Source organism: Balaenoptera physalus (assembly GCF_965194825.1).
Source record: "Balaenoptera physalus genome assembly, chromosome: 20".
Taxonomy (NCBI): Eukaryota; Metazoa; Chordata; class Mammalia; order Artiodactyla; family Balaenopteridae; genus Balaenoptera; species Balaenoptera physalus.
The window spans coordinates 23,121,280-23,130,225 of NC_138901.1; positions in this window are offsets into that span (position 1 = coordinate 23,121,280).

The following is an 8,946-nucleotide window of genomic DNA, read 5'->3' on the forward strand; positions in this document are numbered from 1 at the left end:
TGAAGGTTTTAGAGAGGGGAAGGCAGAGGCGGGAGGGGTCTCAGTCAGGAGTCACCAGGTTCAGCCAGAGCCTGACTTAAGATGCAAGATTGCTGTGAGGAGCTGGGAACTTCCCCTGGAGGAGAGAGGGCTAGGCTCAAGTCCAGGGGTTTCTTCAGGGTTTGTTCCCAGGCTCCCTGTATTTTCTCCTATCCTCCCCGCAGTGTAGAGGGCTGGGCTAGACAAGGTGCCTTGTGTCTCTTTGTGCTTGACAGCCTCCCCACCCGCCCCCCATCTCCCAGCTGGGGGTTGGGCAGGAGGTTAGTTGTCAGGTTTGCCCCCTGACCTCCTAGAAGAGCACTTACAAGTAAGCGCTCAAGGGGAGTTTTCTCCTGATGGAAAATAAGCCCAAGGCTGGTTGGACAGGGGATCGATCCTTAGCAGAGCTGGAGGCTTGGCTTTCGAGGTGCCTGCCGTGCGTCTGTGCATCCTGCTCCTTTTAGCCTAACCACCTGTATGGTTAATTCCCTCTGAGGTGAGCCCCTCACCTGTCTGTCTCATAGAGAGCTGAGTCAGCCCGGATATTGCCACCAACACACCAGCAGTCTTGGGCTCTGAAGCGAGCTCACACACCCCTCACACTCAGACCCACCTCTCCCCAGACACCTTGTCTCTTGTTCTTGTGGCTGCAGAGTGACAGGCTGCGGTGGCGGAGGGGAAGTTAGTCAACTCACCAATGAGCCTGTATTGGCTCTGCCACCGTGCACAGGGAGGGGCAGAGGCCTGGCGGGCCCAGCCTAACCTCCGTTCCAGGAAAGCTCATCTTGACAGGCCACATTGGGCGAGAGAAGGGCTCAGGCCTGGGAGCTGCTGGGATGGAAATGTTGAAAAATCCTGTGTGTTGCCAGGACAACTTTCATTTCTGCCCTGTCACACCCAGACCTCTCCAGCGTCTTCTACAGCGAAGTAAGGCCAGAACAGATTCTAGGAAGGGATGGGTTTTAAGAAAGCAAAATCTCCCATCTTTGGGGTCTCCCCCAACCCAACCCTGGCTGGGAGTCCTAGCCCCCTCCCCTTTGATCCCAGACACCTCTGTCAGGAAGGGCTAGAGGAATGATTGTCCCCACTTTGCAGATGGAAAACCCAAGGCTCAGAGAGGAAGCGGCTTTTGGATTCCAGGAAAGCTGGCCTTAGGCCAGCCTTCCCCTGTGGGGTGCTAGCCAGGGAACTGAAGGCCCCTGGGCAGGGCGCAGGCAGCCTCCCAGCTGCTGCATTCCTCAGCATGGAGCTGGAGGGAGAGGGGAGGGCCAGGGCCAGGACAAGGTTGTTTACCAGGAGGCCTCTGTGTGTGTGTGTGTGTGTGTAAGTGTGTAAAAGTAACTAGGAGGGGAGAGAAGATTCCAGAGGGCTGCTGGAGTGTGGGGGAGGGGTGTGGGTGCAGTGTCGAGGGAGAGGGTGCTGGAGGTGTGTCCAGGAGGTGGCTTGGGCAGCATGTCCCTGAGCAGGCAGGAGCTGCACACGGGGGAGGGGACAGGTGAGGAGCTTGGCCTTTCTTGGCCAAGGAGCTGAGGAGCCTGGAGACAGGAAAGCTGCTGCAACCCCAACAGACACACACACACACACACACACACACACACACACACACACAATGGCTGAAGGGCTCTGGGTCAGGGTCACACTGAGGTGGGTTAATTTTCCCAAGGCTGGTGGGGCCCAGGATGGGTCAAGAAAACAGAGGAGCAAAACAAAACCAAAAACAAAACCAGAGGAGAAGGGTGTGGGATGGGAGAGTGTCAGGAGGGGCTGAGAGGGATCAGTGAAGAGTCAGTGTCACCTCCTTCCCCCCACCTGGGTCCCTGACCTCAGTGCCCAGAACCCAGGGTAGAGCTGGCGTGACTCGGGGCTCAGCACTGGGTAGAGCCAGCTCAGCCCCGGTGGCCAGATGCGGGTTCTTTTTGCTTTTCCCTCTCATGCTGCCTGGTCGTGGGACCCCACCTCAGTGAGGAAGCTCCAGTTTACAGCCTTCACCACCCTATCTGCTGGGGAAGCCGGGCTTAGACACACTCCCCTTTCCTCCCTAGGCCTTCCCAGAGCAGATGCTCAGTGCCTCATTCCCTCATGGTCATTTGCTTTCCAGGACCTTCTCGGTCAGCTGGGCCGGGGAAGGGAGGCCCAGAGAGGCAGGTAGTTCCCAGGGTGGATTTCGTACCCTGGTCTGGGATCCTCCTTTCTTCCCCACCCCAGGTGGACACCCCTGTGTCCAGTGGACAGTCCCTGCCTGCAGTGGGGTCAGGGAATGAGAGGTGATGGGGTGGACAGAGCAGCTGAGGGAGCGGAAGGAGCCTGCCAGGACGTGGGGAAGGGGGTCTGAGGTGAAGTAGTTCAGTATGAGTGAAGAGGGTGGCCGGCTCCCATTGCCCCCGTTCGGCGCGGACAAGGATGGCACTGGCCCTTTAAGTGGGGATGCCAGTCAAGGCCCTCCCCCAGCCAACCCAATTCGAGGGCACACTGAGCATGTGCGGGAGCTGTGGGAGCCGGAGGGGAGGGAAGTAGCTGGAGAGATTCCGGAGGGAGCGCTTCACCCCCCCCTTACTTCCTGTAGCTGCCCCCTCTCTCCTTCCTGGGTCTGACAAAGGAGCCCACGGCGCTCAGCCAATCCCTTCCCCCATCCCAGACCCCCGGTGGGTGCTGTCCTCTGGGGGCTCTGGGGCCTGCAAGGGGGTGACAGGTGGCCTCTCAGCCCTGGGAGGTCTCGGCAGCCCCCCTGCTGCCCGGAGATGGCACCCACACGCAGCTCAGTGCCATCCTCACTTACCCGCTGTGGGCGGGTGGTGGGTGATCTTCCTGCTGCTTAACGTGTTCGATTTCATTCCATTGGTGCCAGGGTTTCTAAAGGAACTGCCTACCTTGATGACGCTCTGCTCTGAAAATTAAAAGCAGCTAAGAAGATGAGGTCCCTGCCCCCACCCCCGGGAGCTTCCAGTCTAAAGTCTGAGAGGAAGCAAACTGCTCAGAGGCTGAAAGCGCCTGCCCCGCTCCCTCTCCTGGTTCTCCCTCCTTCCTGTAAAGGGCAGGGGCTCCCAAGTTCACAGGATCAAACTCTGCTTCCTCAACCAGCTGCATCCTCCAGGCCCCCCTCCCCTGCAGCCTAGGAAACCACCCCCCTCAAGCCTTTCCCCACCTCCAACTTCCCTGTTTCTGCAACGACGTCCTCCTTCCTCCCTCACCTCAGGCTCTCCTTCACCTTCCCTTCCCCCTTGGGCACTTGCCCACTCTTCTTCCTGTAATCTCTTATCTTCAGGTACCCTTTTTTCTTTTTTTCTAATTTCTTTATTTTTTGGTCGTGCCCCAGCGGCTTGCTGGGATCTTAGTTCCCCGATCTGGGATCGAACCCGCGCCCCAGGCCGTGAAAGCGCAGAGTCCTGACCACTGGATGGCCAGGGAATTCTCCAGGTACCCTTAGTTTTAATTGAGGTGAAATTCACATAACATAAAATCAACCGTTTTAAAGTGAACAATTCAGGGGCTTCCCTGGTGGCGCAGTGGTTAAGAACCCGCCTGCCAACGCAGGAGACACGGGTTCGAGCCCTGGTCTGGGAGGATCCCACATGCCGCGGAGCACCTATGCCCGTGCGCCACAACTACTGAGCCTGCGCTCTAGAGCCCGGGAGCCACAACTACTGAGCCCACGTGCCACAACTACTGAAGCCCGCGCGCCTAGAGCCCGTGCTCTGCAACAAGAGAAGCCACTGCTATGAGAAGCCCGCGCACCACAACGAAGAGTAGCCCCCGCTCAGCACAACTAGAGAAAGCCTGCGTGCAGCAACAGAGACCCAACGCAGCCAAAAATAAAAATAAATAAATTTATTAAAAAAAAAAAAAACCTTAAAATAAATAAATAAATAAAAATAAAGTGAACAATTCCATGGCATTTAGTACCTTCACAATGTGTACAACTGCCACCTCCATCTAGTTCCAAACATTATCAACCCAAAAGGAAGCGCCATACCCGTTCCTGCCCGGGCAACCATCAGTCTGCCTTCTGTCTCTATGGTTTTACTTATTCTGGGTATTCTGGTGGTAGAGACAAGAGGGAAAGACTAGTCTTCTGGGGCCTGTATGTGAAAAGCACAGATTCCCTGAGGGCCTACTGTGAAGGGAGCGCTGGACCAGGAGTCCCGAGACCTGTGATCCATCCCAGTTCTGCTTCTAACTCAGGAGCCTCCTCTCCCCTGTTCAAGGGGCTGGGGGGGCTTCAGGCCAGGATCCTGGGCCCTCCAAGGGCTTACCCCTGGCTGGGAGCTTCTGTCCGGGATTGTGGTGCCGGGCCTGAAAAATCTTCCTCTTTAATACTCTTGGCTCCTCGCTACCGGGTCCGGGCAGTGAAGGTGGCCCCAGGAGACCGTGTGATTAATACCGTGGGGTTTGGGGTCAGAGGCATGAGATGAGGAAACTTCGGCTCAGAGAGGTTGAGAAACTTGCCCAAGGTCCCACAACTCCTGCTTCACTGGAGTAGCAGCCGGTTCTGTCTGATTGTATTCGAGCTCTTGACCACTGTGTTCTCCTGTCTTCAAAGAGATGAAGTAAGTTAAGGGCTTAGCAGAGTGCCAGCTGTGTGGGAAGTGCTCTCAAATGGAAGCCGCCATAAATTTTACTATTTGCGGAGACTTGCATAGTCCTGAAGTGAATAAATCCATTCCAAGGTGGCTCTTGGGAGTTCCCCTCGCCCCCCCTTACCTTATATTTGTCCTCCACTGGCCTCCCTAGGAGGACAGCTTCTGTGAGGACTGAGGGGCTGCCTGGACCCTGAGCCTTTAAGGCAGGTGGGAGTGAGAAGCGCGGCTCCCCTCTCCCGTAGAGAAGGTGTTACTGCTGCCTTCAGCAGAGCTCAGTTCACCCATTTCTCCATGGCTGAACGTCCACCCCTGCCCCACAAACAAAAAGGACTTTGTGGACCCAGGGGAGGGAGGGGACTGCACAGGCCTGGCCTGGCAGTGGACAGACTGAACAGCTGGCTCCCCAGTTGGCCACTGTGTCCAGGCTGCCTGTGGGCATGGACATTCCAGAGACCACCTGCCCCAGAGATCCTCCCGGGACCCCATCCAAGATGGAAAGGCCCAGATCAGCCCCCTGGGCACCTGCTGTCTCCTGCCTCAGGACAACCAGGATGGGCCCCCTCCCCTGCCCCATCCCTACCCCGGTCCCGTGGCTCTGAGAGGAAATTCCCAAGGAGACTAAGTTGTGAGGAGACATGAAGAGCATGTCCAGAGCCTACCTCGGCCACAGCCCAAGGTTCCACGGAGAAGGAAGGGAAAGGGGTCTTTTGGGGCCTACAGTCTGTCCTGGCTCTTGATCCTTCCAGCACCCTCCTTGGGGTTCTCCTTAGGCCCACACACACCCAGTCAGCCATTCAGACTCCTTTACCATAGTGAGAGGACTTGGACACAGGGAAGCTGCAGGCTTTCTCACAGCCGTGCCTGGAACCAAGCCCTGTGGCTGCCCGACTGGCCGGCATCCTCTCTTACTGTTGGGCCCTCGGGCCCCACTGTCCTCACTGGCTAGACCTCCCTTCCTTGGCTTCTCCGTCCCAGCCTCAGCCATTTCCCTCTTGGGCCTTTGATAAACAGGATCTTCTCCTCTGGGCCCCTCGTCCAACTGTCCTCACTTGTAATCCACATCAGCTGTGTTTGTAGCCACAGGCAACACCCCTCCCTGGATTCACCCCACTTCCAGGATCCTTCTCAGCTCCCCCTCCTCAGCTGCCTCTCCCCCCTCCTCCCCTGGGCTTCAAATGCTAGACGCCTTTTTTTAACCTTCCACATGAATTCCCCAAATCTTAACACTATTGAAAAATTCTTTTCATCACGATTTGAAATTCCATGCTTGTCAAAAACTACCTTCACAAATGCATTTGTGAGTTTTCTATTCCACTAATTTTAAATCTATCTCATTTATTGATAAACTAATCACATTAAAAAATTCTTATTGCTACTTAATACGCTTTAATAACTGATAGCTCTATTGTCTCTCCTTACCCTTCTTTTACTAAAGATTCCTGGATATTCTTAGATTTTAAATTTTTCTAGAGTACATTTAAAAGCAGTATGTCCAGATCCCCTCCCCAAAGCATATCTTTATGTATCTATATATAAAGATATAGATAGATAGATATGCAGATATAGACATCTTTCTAAATCTGTGACTCTCTCTTATTATTATTATTTTTTAATAAATTCATGTATTTATTTATTTTTGTCTGCTTTGGGTCTTCGTTGCTGCGCACGGGGCTACTCTTCATTGTGGTGCACAGGCTTCTCATTGCAGTGGCTTCTCTTGTTGCAGAGCCCGGGCTCTAGGTGCATGGGCTTCAGTAGTTGTGGCTCACGGGCTCAGTAGTTGTGGGTCGTGGGCTCTAGAGCACGGGCTCAGTAGCTGTGGCGCACGGGCTTAGTTGCTCCGTGGCATGTGGGATCTTCCCAGATCAGGGCTCGAATCTGTGTCCCCTGCATTGGCAGGTGGATTCTTAACCACTGTGCCACCAGGGAAGTCCCTCTCTTAGGTTCTTTAACCACTTTTTTTTTTTTTGGCCACACCACGTGGTTTGCAGGATCTTAGATCCCGGGATCCCATCAAACCTGCGCCCCCTGCAGTGGAAGTGTGTTGCCTTAACCACTGGACCCCCCGGGGAACTCCCAGTCATTGGAATTTTTAAGGCTCGGTGCTGGGGTGGGGGGTGGGCATGACGTGCAGGTTCAGCCAGGGCTGAGAGCTAGAGTTCTAAGAGTTCCAAATGTTCTCTCTGCCCAGCTTGCCTTGGCCAGGTGTGTGGGTGCCTGGCATCTGTCCACATCCCTAGGAGACTCCGAGATGGCATGACCTCCAGTGAGCAGATGCCAGCAGTGAGTCAGGGTGTCAGGGTGTTTGGGGAGCCTTGAAGGGCAGACCAGGGGATGGGCAGAGCTCAGGTTAAAGAGCAAGGAGGAATTTCCACCAGTCAGTGGAGGGTCCAAACTGTCCCTGGAGACTTGCAGCCTCCATCACTGGATGTGCCAGGGCTCATGAGGAAAGGCAAGAAGTGAGACCAGAAAACATGCTGAAGGCCCCTCCAGCAATCAGATTCTGAAATTCTGCAAAGAATCATTGCCTCATGGCCACAGCAGCACAACCACTTGTGGTTTGTGTGCGATGATGATTCTGCCCCATCTGGGCGGGGGTTGGGTGGGAGCTCTGGACTGGGGATTACCCGGCCTCCTGCTACTGGCATCCATCTGTGAGCAAGTGTTGTGTATGAGTCTGCCTGAAGTTTCAGGATCATATGCTATTCTTGCTTCCCTTTTTAGTGCCTTCTTGATTATCTTCTGTCCCATTTTTCCTTGCTTACCCAGAGCAGAGGTAGGGAGGGAGGAGGCCACTAGGAGGCTGGGCAAGGAGGGTTCTCTAGGGCCAGCTGGGCTTCTCCAGTGCAGAGGTGAAGAGCACAGACTCTGGCATTGGACTACTCGGGTTCTATTCTGCCTTATTCTGTCCACCGCTGCTCCCCACCCACTGCAGAATAGGAGAGGCACCTTCCCCATCACCTCTGTGGACACATACGTCCTCCTCTGCTGGTGAAGAGATGCCATGTCTCACTAGAAGCACCATTTTTTCGTCCAACAGATATTTACTGGCTGCGTTAGTCTTCTAGGGCTGCCATAACAAAGTACCATGAACTGAGTGGCTTGAGACTGTATCGTCTCACAGTTCTGGAGGTTAGCAGTCTGAAACCAAGGTGTGGGCAGGCTGTGCTCCCTCTGAGACCTGTAGGGTAGCAGTCCCCAACCTTTTTGGCACCAGGGACTGGTTTCGTGGAAGACAATTTTTGCATGGTCGGGGGGCATGGTTCAGGTGGTGATGTGAGCAATGAGGAATGACAGATGAAACTTCGCTCACTTGCCCACCCCTCACTTCCTGCTGTGCAGCCTGGTTCCTAATAGGCCTCAGACCCGTATGGGGCGGTGGGCGGGGGTGTAGTTGGGGACCCCTGCTGCAGGGGAAGAAGCCTTCCTTGCCTCTTCTTAGGTTCTGGAGGTTTGCTGGCAATCTCTGGCATTCCTTGGCTTGTAGATGCATCCCTCCAATTCTTTGTCTTCCCTCTCTGTGTGTCTGTCTCTGTGTCCAAATTTCCCCCTTTTATAAGGACACTAGTCTTGTTGGATTACAGCTCACCCTGATAACCTCATTTTAACTTGATTTACCTATGTAAAGACCCTATTTCCAAATAAGATTACATTTTGAGGTATTGGGGTTCGGACTTCAGCATATATTTTTTGTAGGCGGGGGACACAAGTCAGTCCATAACAGTAGGTGTCTGTGCTGTGCCAGGCACTGTGCCAGGCACTGGGGGGTAGCACAGTGATGGACACAGCCCCTGCCCTCATGGAGCTTACCTGCTCTTGTGGTCTTTTTTCCCCCATAGCTTCTTATTTATTACTAACTCTTGTTGATGAATCACACTGGAGTGTTCAAAGCGCTTTCATTCACATGAGTTTCTTTGGGCGATATGACGAGGTCCCCACTTCACAGATGGTGAGACTGAGTTTTGGAGTGACTTGTTCAGGGTCACGTGACTAAGCAGTAGTAACGCAAGTAATGACAATATTCAGCAATTGCTAGATTCCAACCAGTGCAAGTGTCACACACTACATCACACACTTGATCCCCTCAAGCATTTTTCAAGATGAGGAAATTGAAGTCAGTTACCCAATGTCATGGGCTGATAAGAGGTTGCACTGGGACTTAAACCCAGATGGTCCAGTTCCAGCGTCCATGCTCTTAGCCACCACCACATGGCTCACTACAGCGAGATGCAGCCTTGTGCCTTTTTCGCTGCCCTCTGCTCCACACCAGCAGGTCAAACCTGATTACTCAATGTGCCTTCCATGCCTAGCAGAGAGCAAGTCACCTCTGCTCTTTCTTATTGAACTTCTC